Raw genomic sequence first — 12,081 nt, forward strand, 5'->3', positions numbered from 1 at the left:
GCAAGGTGTAGGGAAATGAGCTGATTAAATTAGGCAATATTCTTTGAAATGCATTCATCTTTTAATGACCTAAGCTTGCTTTAAATATTGTCAATTTATTTTATTTTATTACTTTTATTTTTATACTGTTTAAATTTATTTCTTTTTATACTTATTCACTACTTTTGAGCTTCAAGGGTTTCCAGATGTGTTTGATGTGCAAGATTAGTCTGGCCGACCCATGTTACTTGATACATTACTGGAGGCCATTTTGCTACTCAGCTTCTTATCCGTCAGAGTCTTCCAGATCCGGAAAGCATAGAATGGGGATTGCAAGTCATAAGAGCTACAAGGAAAAATCTGATCCACAGAGATGTATCCAAGGTTTTGAAAATGCATTAACACCAAAAGTAAAAGCAGGAATCATAAAGGACCTCAAAGAATAAATCATGTTTCGTTAAAGATGGTTTATGGTGAAACTCTTGTGCTAAGTCAATCCAATGGACCTGCCAAATTGATTTTTGGCTGGAACATGAAGAATGGCTAGAACTTCCACATTTATTCATATCTAAAGGTGCCTTCTTCAGGTATTTATAAGGCAAAAGCAATGTCTGCCTTGGTTCTGATGAGCTCAGGGACAGAAACAAGAATCATTTATCCAGGTTTATGTGCATGGAGTTAGCTAGTTAGTCGATACAAAGCATTATCTGAATCATAAGAATGTTGAGTTTCGTATATCTCTCTCCACACTATCCCTGTGGATTACCATCAAAAAAATTCAACTCATGGACACAGGATTCATGTTTGCATCTGCACTGCCATTCTTTTACCATTTCTCATGCCTGAAATGTGCAGTACAAAAATGAATCTTATGAGCAAAGATTTCAAACTTACAAACTGTGGGGAAACAATCACTGCATGCCTGCTCAGCTTAATTATAATGATATATAAACAGATAGCTATTCAAATAAATGGATAAATAGAAGATGAAAAATAATGCTCATGAATTAATATCTCATAGTCCAATAATAATTATGAATATTATGGTAATAAAACTATTGAAATAGAAAAGTAAACCAGTTTTAATACACGGCCTGTTATTCAATATTGCAAGTTTCTTCAAGCTGATTAAATGATCCAAATGAGAGACTCAAATAGATGATGACTTTTTAAAAAAGTTACTTAACGAGTATTTCCCAATATAAACTAAATAAACTAAAATTATTGTGTTAATCATAATTATGGTACTGGAATCATGGACCACGGGAAATTAAAAATGCACGTTTTTAATCATCCACAATTTCATTAGGGTGCAATTAGCTGTTGACTTTCTCATATTTTATTTTATACTGACCTGACCTTTCTGTTCATAATACACTTGCCTTGATTCAACATCCTTCCCATTATTCTCCTTACCTCCGACATTAGCCCACCGGCTACCAAAAATGCACCAATTCTTTTGCCTCTTGAGACTGAATTAAATGATATGGCACGGCAGCTCCAAAGGGATCTGCCAGCAGTCAGCCAGTCAGCTGCCCAAAAGTAAAAGTAAGTCACAGGCTAGCAGGAACATATTTTGGCCTATTGTCCTTCTCAGCTTTTTAAGCTTCTGTAATGAGCCATGTGACTCAGTGGTGCGTGATTATGTTCATGCTTCAATTTTTGCTTAGAATGTGCTCTTTGGTTGCTAATCTTACAAAAAATATAGAAAATGCAGAAGATACAGGGGCAGTATTTACGTTTTGAACCAAAGACCTTTCATTCCTTCTCTTTTTCTCACTCCAGGATGCTGCCTGACCTGCTGATTATCTGCAGCATTTTCAGTTTTATTTCAGATTTTTAATTTCTGTAAATATTTACTATCTGACACAAGCCATAATTGATTCGGGAATATAGACCCCATTGATTTAACTAGAGATTCCTGGCCTGAAAGATTAAACAACACAAGGGAAATAAAGCTAATTCCTTTTTATTTTTATCACATGTTAATATTTTTATTATTTATTGTTTTTTTTCAAATATCTTTTTAATTTCTTCACATTTTAGTCAAGGCAACCTTCATTATTTTTATATAGCCTTAAGTATCACATATATTTAAAAACTACCAAATAAGAAACTCACATCTTTTACTGAAGACCACACTCTGACCCTGACACCCACATCCTTAGATCATTTTAAATGTTGTCAGGGCATTCTTGATAAGAAGCCTCACATATTGCCTGACATTTGTCACTGAAACCTCAGTGGGAGCCTTTCAGTTTGAAGGAAAGGCCTATTGGGCCCAGTAGGTCTGGCAGGCATAAGTGAAGGTGGTCGGACTTCTTACAGATCTATTTTGATGTGATCCATTGATTCCAATGTAAAATTGGCCAACCTATCATAACTCTGCCTGTGAGAAAATAAACACACTCAACGTTCTCCCACCCATACCCTGCATCACACAAGGCCTCTTACTCATTTGTGTAACTGTAAATTGGCATTTTCTTTTCATCACCATACACTAAGATTTTGTTTGTTTTTAAAAATCCCATCATGCACTGCTGCACTCAATTCTTACTAACCTAATTCAGCCTTAAATGCCCCTACTCTCCCAATTTCACCTCCACTCCATTAACATTAGAGGAGGCATGAGATGGAGTTGAGCTCTACTAAGGAGTTGGCCTTGTAACAAATGAGAGTGCTGGTAGGGAACAGATGTTGCATCAACAATTTCACTGGACTTCAATAACCAGCCATGCTTTAGTCTTCTAGGCCCCATTCACCAGAATTACCTTCTTTAACATTTCATCTCTACACCTTTATTTTATTCTTATTTTGAACTGTGCTCCACACATCTTCTTAGACCAGGTAAAAACACAAAATGCTGGCAGAACTCAGAAAGCCAGACAGCATCTATGGGAGGAGGTAGTGACAACGTTTCGGGCCGAAACCCTTCACGCTCCTGATGAAGGGTTTTGGCTGGAAACGTCGTCACTACCTCCTCCCATAGATGCTGTCTGGCCTGCTGAGTTCTGCCAGCATTTGGTGTTTTTATTTATTTCCAGCATCTGCAGATTCACTCGTGTTGTTCTTAGACCAGGTATTCATTTTTGAATGTTTACAATTCTTTGACAAGCTTTGGAACACTCTCCATGGAGAGTGTTGCAGAGGTTGTCTAAGTAAGATGACACAAATCACTCAATACGTTGACCTATGCTATTAATGTCATATCATTACTGAAATAAAAGTTTATTGGCAGCATTTTAATTAATGTGCAAAGCTTTCATCATAGGTCCAGAATACTATATGAACATAAATCGATAGCATGACCACACAAAATGTTTTTGTTCATTACAATTCCATAAAATGTTGCCTTGACTCTTCAAAGATGGTAATATCTGTATTCCTTGCTGTAGATAGCAAATCGTATTACACTGTGTTGGTTTATGCTGATCTTCTAAACCTCACAGGAGAACCAAAGAGAAGATTTCCAATTTGTTTATTATCTCAAAGGAAGCACAGCATATCAAATGCTACAATGGTTGTCTAGGTATACTTGGAGCTGTTTATGTTTCCAATTTGAAAGCAAATTTTAAACACTTTACTGTGTCTGACATATCCATTAATTTCAAATAAAGTATTTCAAAATACTAATGTAATTAAACATGCAACATATAGGAATTTTTAAACAATTTTAAAACATATTTTATTTCTTCTGATACCTGTGTGTTTAATGTTGGCTACATTATACAATATTTCATTTGTGCATTCTTGACATATTATAACCAAGCCAATCCATTAGAAATTGGAATGGAACAAATCAAATTCTTATATAGCAAAACTGGTTAACAAATAAAGTGGATTCCAGTTTATTGCACCATTAGTTAATTGGGGCAGCTGCTTATTTGGGACAACTCTAAAAGAACAAAAGCTAATTGAGAAAGTAGCTGAGATTCGCTTAATTTATTTGGGACACTATGCTGCTTAATTGGGGCAGGAGACAGCTGCTTAACATTCACTAACTAGCATCAGTCATGTGCACTATTAGACACGATACAGTGCATAGTGATAACAGTTTTTGAATAGCACCAGTTGCATGTGCCTGTGTGCAAAAAGTAGTGATTTTTGTCACTGATTGCTGGCGAGAAATAAACTACAAAACAATTCAGAACTGTTTTGCGCACTGCGCTTTCAAGCCTTCAGTCTTAGAGATGCTGGAAATGGCCAGGAGTAAGAATGAAACAATTTCACTTCTTCAACAAGTTAGGAACTAAGAAGAATTGGAAGATATCAACAATCACCTTGAATGTAACTATAAAAATTAAGCTATCGGTGATAGCATTATATGAAAGCAGTCCATTATCTACACTAGGTGTCTGCACTGAGTTTGTTTCTTTATGCAATCAAAAGAATGCATACATTGGATAAATTCCTCTTTCAATAACTATGAGGAACTAATGCACAGTTTTACAGTAATGCAGTATTACAATGTTCTAATTTATTTTACATTTCATTTAAATACATAATTTGTTAGTCAGTATACCTTTTTAACTATTTCCAGGAAAGCTCGCTTAATTGGGGCAGCCACTTTATTGGGCCAAAAAGTTCTAGACCCAATGTCTCCCAATTAACTGGAATTCACTGTATATGTGCTGTTTGTAATTCACAATGAGACTGAGGCAAGAATGGGCTTCCTTGAATGGCCTCAGGATGAATAAAAGTATAAAATTGTAGGAGTCTTTAAATCAGAACTGTAAAGAGAAAGTAATTGATGTAAATAGAAAAAAGGATTCCTAATTTAACTGTGAATAAATTTGCTATCCTGTTAATGAGGAAGGCATGCAAGGCTGCAGTGTCAAGTTAGTTTTATAGAATAAGCTCTAAAATATCAGTGTGTCCCAAATCCACCTCACATGAACACTGAACAAAACCTGATACAATGACAAAGGGAGCGCTGGAACAGAGACAACATTTTTGGTTGAATATGGAGGTTTTATGTAGAATTTTAGAAGAAAGAGATACAAAGAAACAAGATTAGGGAGATCACTGCAGAGTTTAGAGCTTTAGTAAAGATTATCAGGGCTGCAAATGGTAGAGCTAAAAATAAAGAGGTAGTGAAGATGTAGGTAAGCAAAAAGGAGGCTTGAATGAGGTCAGAATTCGATTATCCTATGTTCAAATGTTTTCAGATGAATTTAGGCTTTTATAAGATCTCAGGCCAGAGACTGGCTCAGAAAGCTTAGATAAAAATGAATTGGGTAGCAAAGGGAAGGTTGAGTTTTCATCAACGAAAGAGGCACAGGATGGAGCTGAGCCATATTACCGAGTATAAGTCATTGACCCTTCAAATGACATGACACAAGTACCACTGCTGATGGGGGAACATCATTTGTGACAGGGACCAATGATAATTGCTCTGATTTTAACCGTACTTAATTCAAGGGCATTTCAGCTCATAGTGTATTGCATGCTGGACAAGTAGTGCCAGATGAGGATATGTATCTTTTATTTCCCAATTACTACTGGATTATTAAACCTTATTCAAAAATATACACACAAATATAATAATTGAATCATAGATCAGACCTGAAAAATTATCACCCACCTTAGCATGTTATTGCTTGGTCAATGCAATAAGCATTAACAGAAATCCAATGATAAAATTTACATTCAGACTTCAAAAAGAAATGTGAGCACTATTGGAAGCATCACATATATGTGTACAGCAATTTAGCTGCCTTGCTTCAAATGTGGTTGATGGAAGCAAGTGAAACAAAATCCATGTTGAAATAAGGAAGTTAGTGAAAATCATAGCTAATGGTGACATAAGTTCCCTTCTTGAAACTTAAGGAATTACTGTGATTGTTTCATTTTTCTATAAAGTGCTCTGCTAGCTCATTTTAAGTATGCATGTCAATGGAAAGCTTTTATGATACCAGAAAGGACGTATTATTTCAGTATTCCAATAGTAAAACACATGCAACCAAGTTTAATTTAAAAAGCTGTTACTTAATTACTGCATTTGTTCAGGTTAATGAGACTTGTAATTTTTTGATCTATTATAAGCTATATCAGGAAACAGACTGTCCTGTCTGTCAAGGAAATGTTCATATTCATATTGTAATTAGTGGTCATGTTCTTGTAAATCACAGGAAGGCTTGCACCAGTGTAAGCGACTGCAACTACGATTAAGCATTTGGTATTACTTCAGTTTATAGATGCTTGGTTGTGAGAGTTGACAAATTGACAACGTATTTCAAAAGGATTGCACTTTCAATTTCATTGCTGGCAATAAAAGGGGAATCTTTTATCAGAATTCTTTTACCTGTGTAAACATATCTTTCAAATATTATTTTGTTGCTCTTCTCTCAGGTTTCCAAATCACCAACTCACACATTCTGATTTAACTATTTCTGAACTGGGTCATGTTCTATTTACCTTAGCTTTTTTATCTAGGTTCCACAATTAATATAAAATATCTAATAAATTACTATCATCTGCAAAACAGATTCTGTTTATATCGGCACACATCTCAGATATATATATTTTTTTAATTTCTAGAAAGGCTTCTGCAAATTTGCCTTCCAATATTAATTTTAACACAAGAATACAAATAACTATGAACATAGAGATTCATGTGCCTGATCTCTGACAGTGGATACTAAAACATCGAGTGTGGGTACTCAGGGTCCTATACCCCCTCTCTCTAATGGTAGTAATAAGAAGCAGACATGTCATAATTGGTACGGGTCCTTAATGATAGATGCTGCCTTTAGAAGATGTCCTTATTGGTGGGAATGGTTATGCCTGTGATGAATGTGGCTGAGGCTACAATCCTCAACAGCCTCTTTCAATCCTGCACATTGGAACCTCCAAACAATGTGGAGATTAAACCGTTTAGAAGTAAAAAATGGTTCACAAATCAAACAGGTCATCAATGACAGGCAATTTGAAGAACTTCTGGGGGAGCAGAGAAAACCACATGGAAAGGCATTCAGGATGTTGTCAAAAATTTTCCTGAGGCATTATGGGTGGAACTTAGAAATAAGAAAGGTATGACTATGTAACCCAACAGTCCTAGGATTTAGAGGAACAGATTTGTAAAGAGATCGCAGACTGTTGCAAGAAACATAAGGTTGATATAGTAGGTGATTTTAACTTTCCATATACTGACTGGGAATCCCATAATGTAAATTGATTAGATGGGATAGAGTTTATCAAAATGTGTTCGGGAAAGTTTCCTTCATCAGCACGTAGATGTCTCAGCGAGAAAGCATGCAATATGGGATCTGATATTAGGTAATGAGGCAGGGCAGGTGAAAGAAGATTGTGTAGGGAGCACTTTGCATCCAGTGACCACAATGCCACTAGTTTCAAAGTAAATATGCAAAAAGATAGGTCTGGTCTGCTGGTTGAGATTTTAAATTAGAGAAAAGCCAATTTTGACGGTATCAGGAAGGATCTGGTGTGGATTGGAGCAGGCTGCTTTCTGGCAAAGGTGGATTGGTAAGTGGGAGGCCTTCAAAATCGAAATTTTGAAAGTACAAAGCTTGTGTGTGCCTGTCAGAATAAGAGGTGAAGATAACAAATTTAAGGAACCTTGGTTTTCAAGAGATATTGAGCCCCTGGTTAAGAGAAAAAAGGTGTATATCAGGTATCCGCAAGTAAGAACAAATGAAGTGCTTATGCAGTAATGGGAAGCTGGTAAAGGAAGTTCAGTCACTTGGCATTCAGGATGAGGTAGTAAATTGGGTTAGACATTGCTTTTGTGGGAGAAGCCAGAGAGTGTTAGTAGATGGTTGCCTCTCTGGCTGGAGGTCTGTGACTAGTGGTGCGCTGCAAGGATTAGGACTGGGTCCTTTGTTGCTTCTCATCTATATCAAGGAACTTGATGATAATGTGGTTAATTGGATCAGCAAATTTGCAAATGACACCAAGATTGGGGGTGTGGTGGACAATGAGGAAAGCAATCATGGAATGCAGAAAAATGGGCTGTAAAATGGCAGATGGAATTTAATGCAGATTTTGCACTTCGGTAGGACCAACCAGGATAGATATTCCACAGTGAATGGAAGGGCACTGGAGAGTGCAGTAGAACAAATAGATCAGGGAATAGAGGTCCATAATCCATTGAAAGTAGCATCACAGGTTGATAGGGTCTTATATAAAGCTTTTGGCACATTGGCTTTCTTAAATCTGTGAGGCCTAATTTGGGGTATTGTGTGCAGATTTGGCCACCTACCTACAGGAAAGATGTAAACAAGTTCTGCAAAGGCTGAGAAAAGTCCATCTCCCACCCCCCCCCCCCCCACCCCATCCTCACCACATTCTATAGAGGACGTATTGAGAGCATCCTGAGCAGCTGCATCACTGCCTGGTTCGTCTCAGATCACAAGACTCTAAGCACATAGTGAGGTCAGCTGAGTAGATCATCGGGATCTCTATTCTCGCCATTACAGACATTTACACCACACGCTGCATCTGCAAATCTAACAGCATTGTGAGGGACCCCACCCACCCCTCACACAAACTCTTATCCTTCCTGCCATCTGGCAAAAGGTACCGAAGCATTGGGGCTCTCACGACCAGACTATACAACAGTGTCTTCTCCCAAGCCATTAGACTCCTCAATACCCAGAGTCCAGATTAACATCTATATCATGTATTAATATATTGAAGTTTGTTCTCTACTGTGCCTATTGTCTTGTTTATTAATTAACTATTGTACTGCCCTGCACTGTTTTGTGCACATTTTGTAGTCCTGTGTATGTCTGTAGTCTAGTGTAGTTTTTGTGCTGTTTTATTTATTCTAGTGTAGCCTTGAGTTGTCTAGTGTAGTTTTGTGTTGTTTCACATAGCACCATAGTCCTGGAGGAAAGTTGTTTCATTTTTATTGTGTACTGTACCTGCAGCTTGTGGTTGAAATGACAATAAAAAGTGACTTGACTTAACTTGACTTGACTGGAAGAGAAAATTTTCAAGGATGTTGTTGGGTCTGGAGGACCTGAGTTATAAAGGACAATTGATTAGGTTAGGACTGTATTCTTTAGCACATAAAATATTGAAAGGAGATTTGGCAGAGGTATATAAAATTAGGTGATATAGATAGGGTAAATGCAAGCAGGCATTTTCCATTAAGGTTGGTTGGTCGTACAAACAATGGTCATTGGTTAATGGTGAAAGGTGAGAAGTTTAAGGTGGTACATGGGGGAAACTTCTTCATTCAGAGAGTTATGGGAGTGTGGAATGAGCTGTCAGCACAAGTGGTGCATGCCAGCTCAATTTCAACATTTAAGAGAAAATTAGACAGGAATACATATAGTAGGGGTATGAAGGGCTATAGTCTTGGTGCAGGTCAATGGTAGTAGACAGTTTAAATGGTTTCAGCATGGACTAGATGGCCTGAAGGTCCATTTCTGTTCTGTACTTCTCTATAACTCTATTGAATGAAGTGGAGCACGTCACTAAATGTTCATTTTCTGCATCCCCATTTAGATGTCTTTCCTGCAAATCTTAGCGCTGAAAATCTTAGCATGGTGAAAAGTTTCTCCAGGACATTGCGGTCATGGAGAAACAGTATCAGAGCAACTGGAATCCATCAATACTAGCTAGTCATTGTTGGGACACTTAAGTGAGAAGTCTCAGACACCGTGTACAAATGAAAAGCATCAACAAAGCATTTTTAGTTTAGTTGAACTATTGCAAAGTGTCAGCACTGTTATGCAATTTAATGCATTATACTCAATAAAAGTTAATTTGTTGTTTCTCTGAATTCCTATGTGATACTGTAGTGTGAAGTTATATTTGTGTTTGGCTTCAAGTGATCTATCACAAACAAAAAAAGTTCTGAGGAAGAAACACTTTTGAAAAATTTGTTGCTCAGTGTAATTGAAAAAATTAATGATTGATGTCTATAATTTCCTGCTTCACACACACTATAAGCAATACATGCAGCGAACTTAAAGTCGAATTGTAGATATAACACTAATCAGGACACCATGAGAGCAGACTTGTAAAGTTTCCATGCTGATCACTCCGAAAGGACTGAATGCTCTTTATAATTAACATATGAGCATAAAGAAAAACCTTTTGCTCACTTTGTGATTGCGTATTCTCAAACACACTCAGACATTAAAGGGTTGGCCGGCTGGTGGCATCAGCACTGGACTCCGGAGTGAAGGCTCCCGAGTTCGAATCCAAGTCAGGCCACCCCAAGCACTCACTCCATCCGTGCTGGGTTGTGCGTCGAGCTAGCCACTCAGCCTCATTAAAAAATACAAGGGTCGAGTCAGGAACATTCATATCGTGATCCGGTTAGTCCGAAAGGAGACCCATCCTGACACCACACGCCAGACAAGAATGGCTGACTGAAAAATTAAGGGGTTGGCTTTTAAAATTATCTCTGATACCTTAAAATCTATCAGACTACATAAACTGTTACTATCCCTTCATACATTACGATCCATTTGCATTTACAAGGTTCTAAATGGTAGGCTAATCTGAAAAATTAGGTCACTTTGGATCCAGGGGATAGCACACAAAGTGGATTCAGAATTGGCTTGATGGAAGGAAGCACTGATTGGTGTTAAAGGTTGACTCTCAGTCTAGAAACCTGTGACTTGTGGGATGTCAGTATTCATTCTTCATGTAAGTAATTAGGATATGGCTGTCCATGACATGATCAGCCAGTCTGCTGATACTAAATTAGAGAGTCTTGTTGATCGTGAAGCAGTTTACACAAAATTACAAAGAGAACCCAATCAGTTAGAGAGATGGGCAAATGGCTTTCCACTTATTAAATGTGAGGTGACGTATCGGAGTTTGGACTAACCCTACAAGAAGAGGCAAGAACAAATGTTTTTAATCAAAGAATGCCTATCATCTGAGATTTACTGCATTGAGGAGAATAGAAACAAAATCCATTTCTTTAAAAGGAAACCATGCAAAAACAAATATCTTGAGAGTGATTTGATATGGAAATATGTAGAGCAAGACAACAGTTATTATGGAAGTCTTTAATTCTCTGAATAAGCTACCACAATGGGAGAAGTATGTTAGGACAGATTATGTTTAAAAACTGAAAATACACCTCTGCAGCCTAATCTGTAGGGAAGAGAAACAAATCATGCTTTAGATCTTTTTTTTAATATAAGGCTCTAAAAAAGTTTATTGTCTCAAAACTTTAACTCAATTTTTCTGCCCATCTTTACTGTCTCACTGGAGTTTTTCTAGCCTGTTGTATTTCTATTAACCACAAAATTACTCTTTTGCTGAAAGGTTAAAGGGTGGAGAACATTTATTTCTTAAAGAGAGTCATTCTCCAGTGGATTTGAACCTTTTTGGACAGCAGTTTTCCAAACTTACTTTTTTCCTCGTCTGCCTTGTTAATGAAAGGTACAGAATGTCTTTCCAGTAACACTTTAAGCCAATATGTTTACAATATTATCAGGCTAATTCATAATCTGGCTTTTACATTCATGGAGACGGACATAAACAGACATAAGTGGGCACCATGTTGATGTAGCAGTTAGTGTGACGCAGTCACAGCTCGCGGGCGGGGGGAAGGTGGCAGTGATATTGGGGTTCAGAATTCAATCCTCTGTAAGGAGCTTGTAAGTTCTCCCAGTGGAATGCATGGAATTTCTCCAAGAGCTCCAGTGTCCTCCTACTGTCCAAGGATGTATCAGTTAGTATGTTGGTCATTGTAAATTGTCCTGTGACTAGGTTAGGGTTTAATCAGGAATTGCCGTGGTTTGCTGTGCAGTGTGGATCGAAGGGCTGGAAGGGCCTGTTCCTCACTGGATCTGTAAATACGATAACTATTCCCGGGCAAGTACTCAGGACGTGCTCAGCACAACTGGTTTACACCTAATTTAATCTCCCCTCCCAGTGTAGAGTGTCCTCCTTTTTCAAATTATCTACCATTGTCCTTGTATTAAAAAAGACCAAGTTAACATGTCTGAATGACTGGCGTCCTGTCGCGTTCACCTCAATAATAAGCAAATGTTTGAGAGACTGGTCAAGGACTACATCTGCAGCTTGCTATCACCCAGAATGGACCCCCCACAATTCACCTACCGACACAACTGATCAACAAACAACGCAATAGCCTCTGCTCTACAT

The 12,081-nt window shown here is 37.6% G+C and overlaps 1 protein-coding gene across 1 annotated transcript in view; it reads right to left on the bottom strand.

Annotated features, from left to right (window-relative positions):
• Window positions 1–12,081, bottom strand: part of LOC132377892 (contactin-4-like) — a 1,978,611-nt gene that overhangs the window by 707,392 nt on the left and 1,259,138 nt on the right. The gene's annotated exons all lie outside the window — the stretch shown is intronic.

This window comes from Hypanus sabinus, chromosome 19 (assembly GCF_030144855.1).
Source record: "Hypanus sabinus isolate sHypSab1 chromosome 19, sHypSab1.hap1, whole genome shotgun sequence".
Lineage (NCBI taxonomy): Eukaryota > Metazoa > Chordata > Chondrichthyes > Myliobatiformes > Dasyatidae > Hypanus > Hypanus sabinus.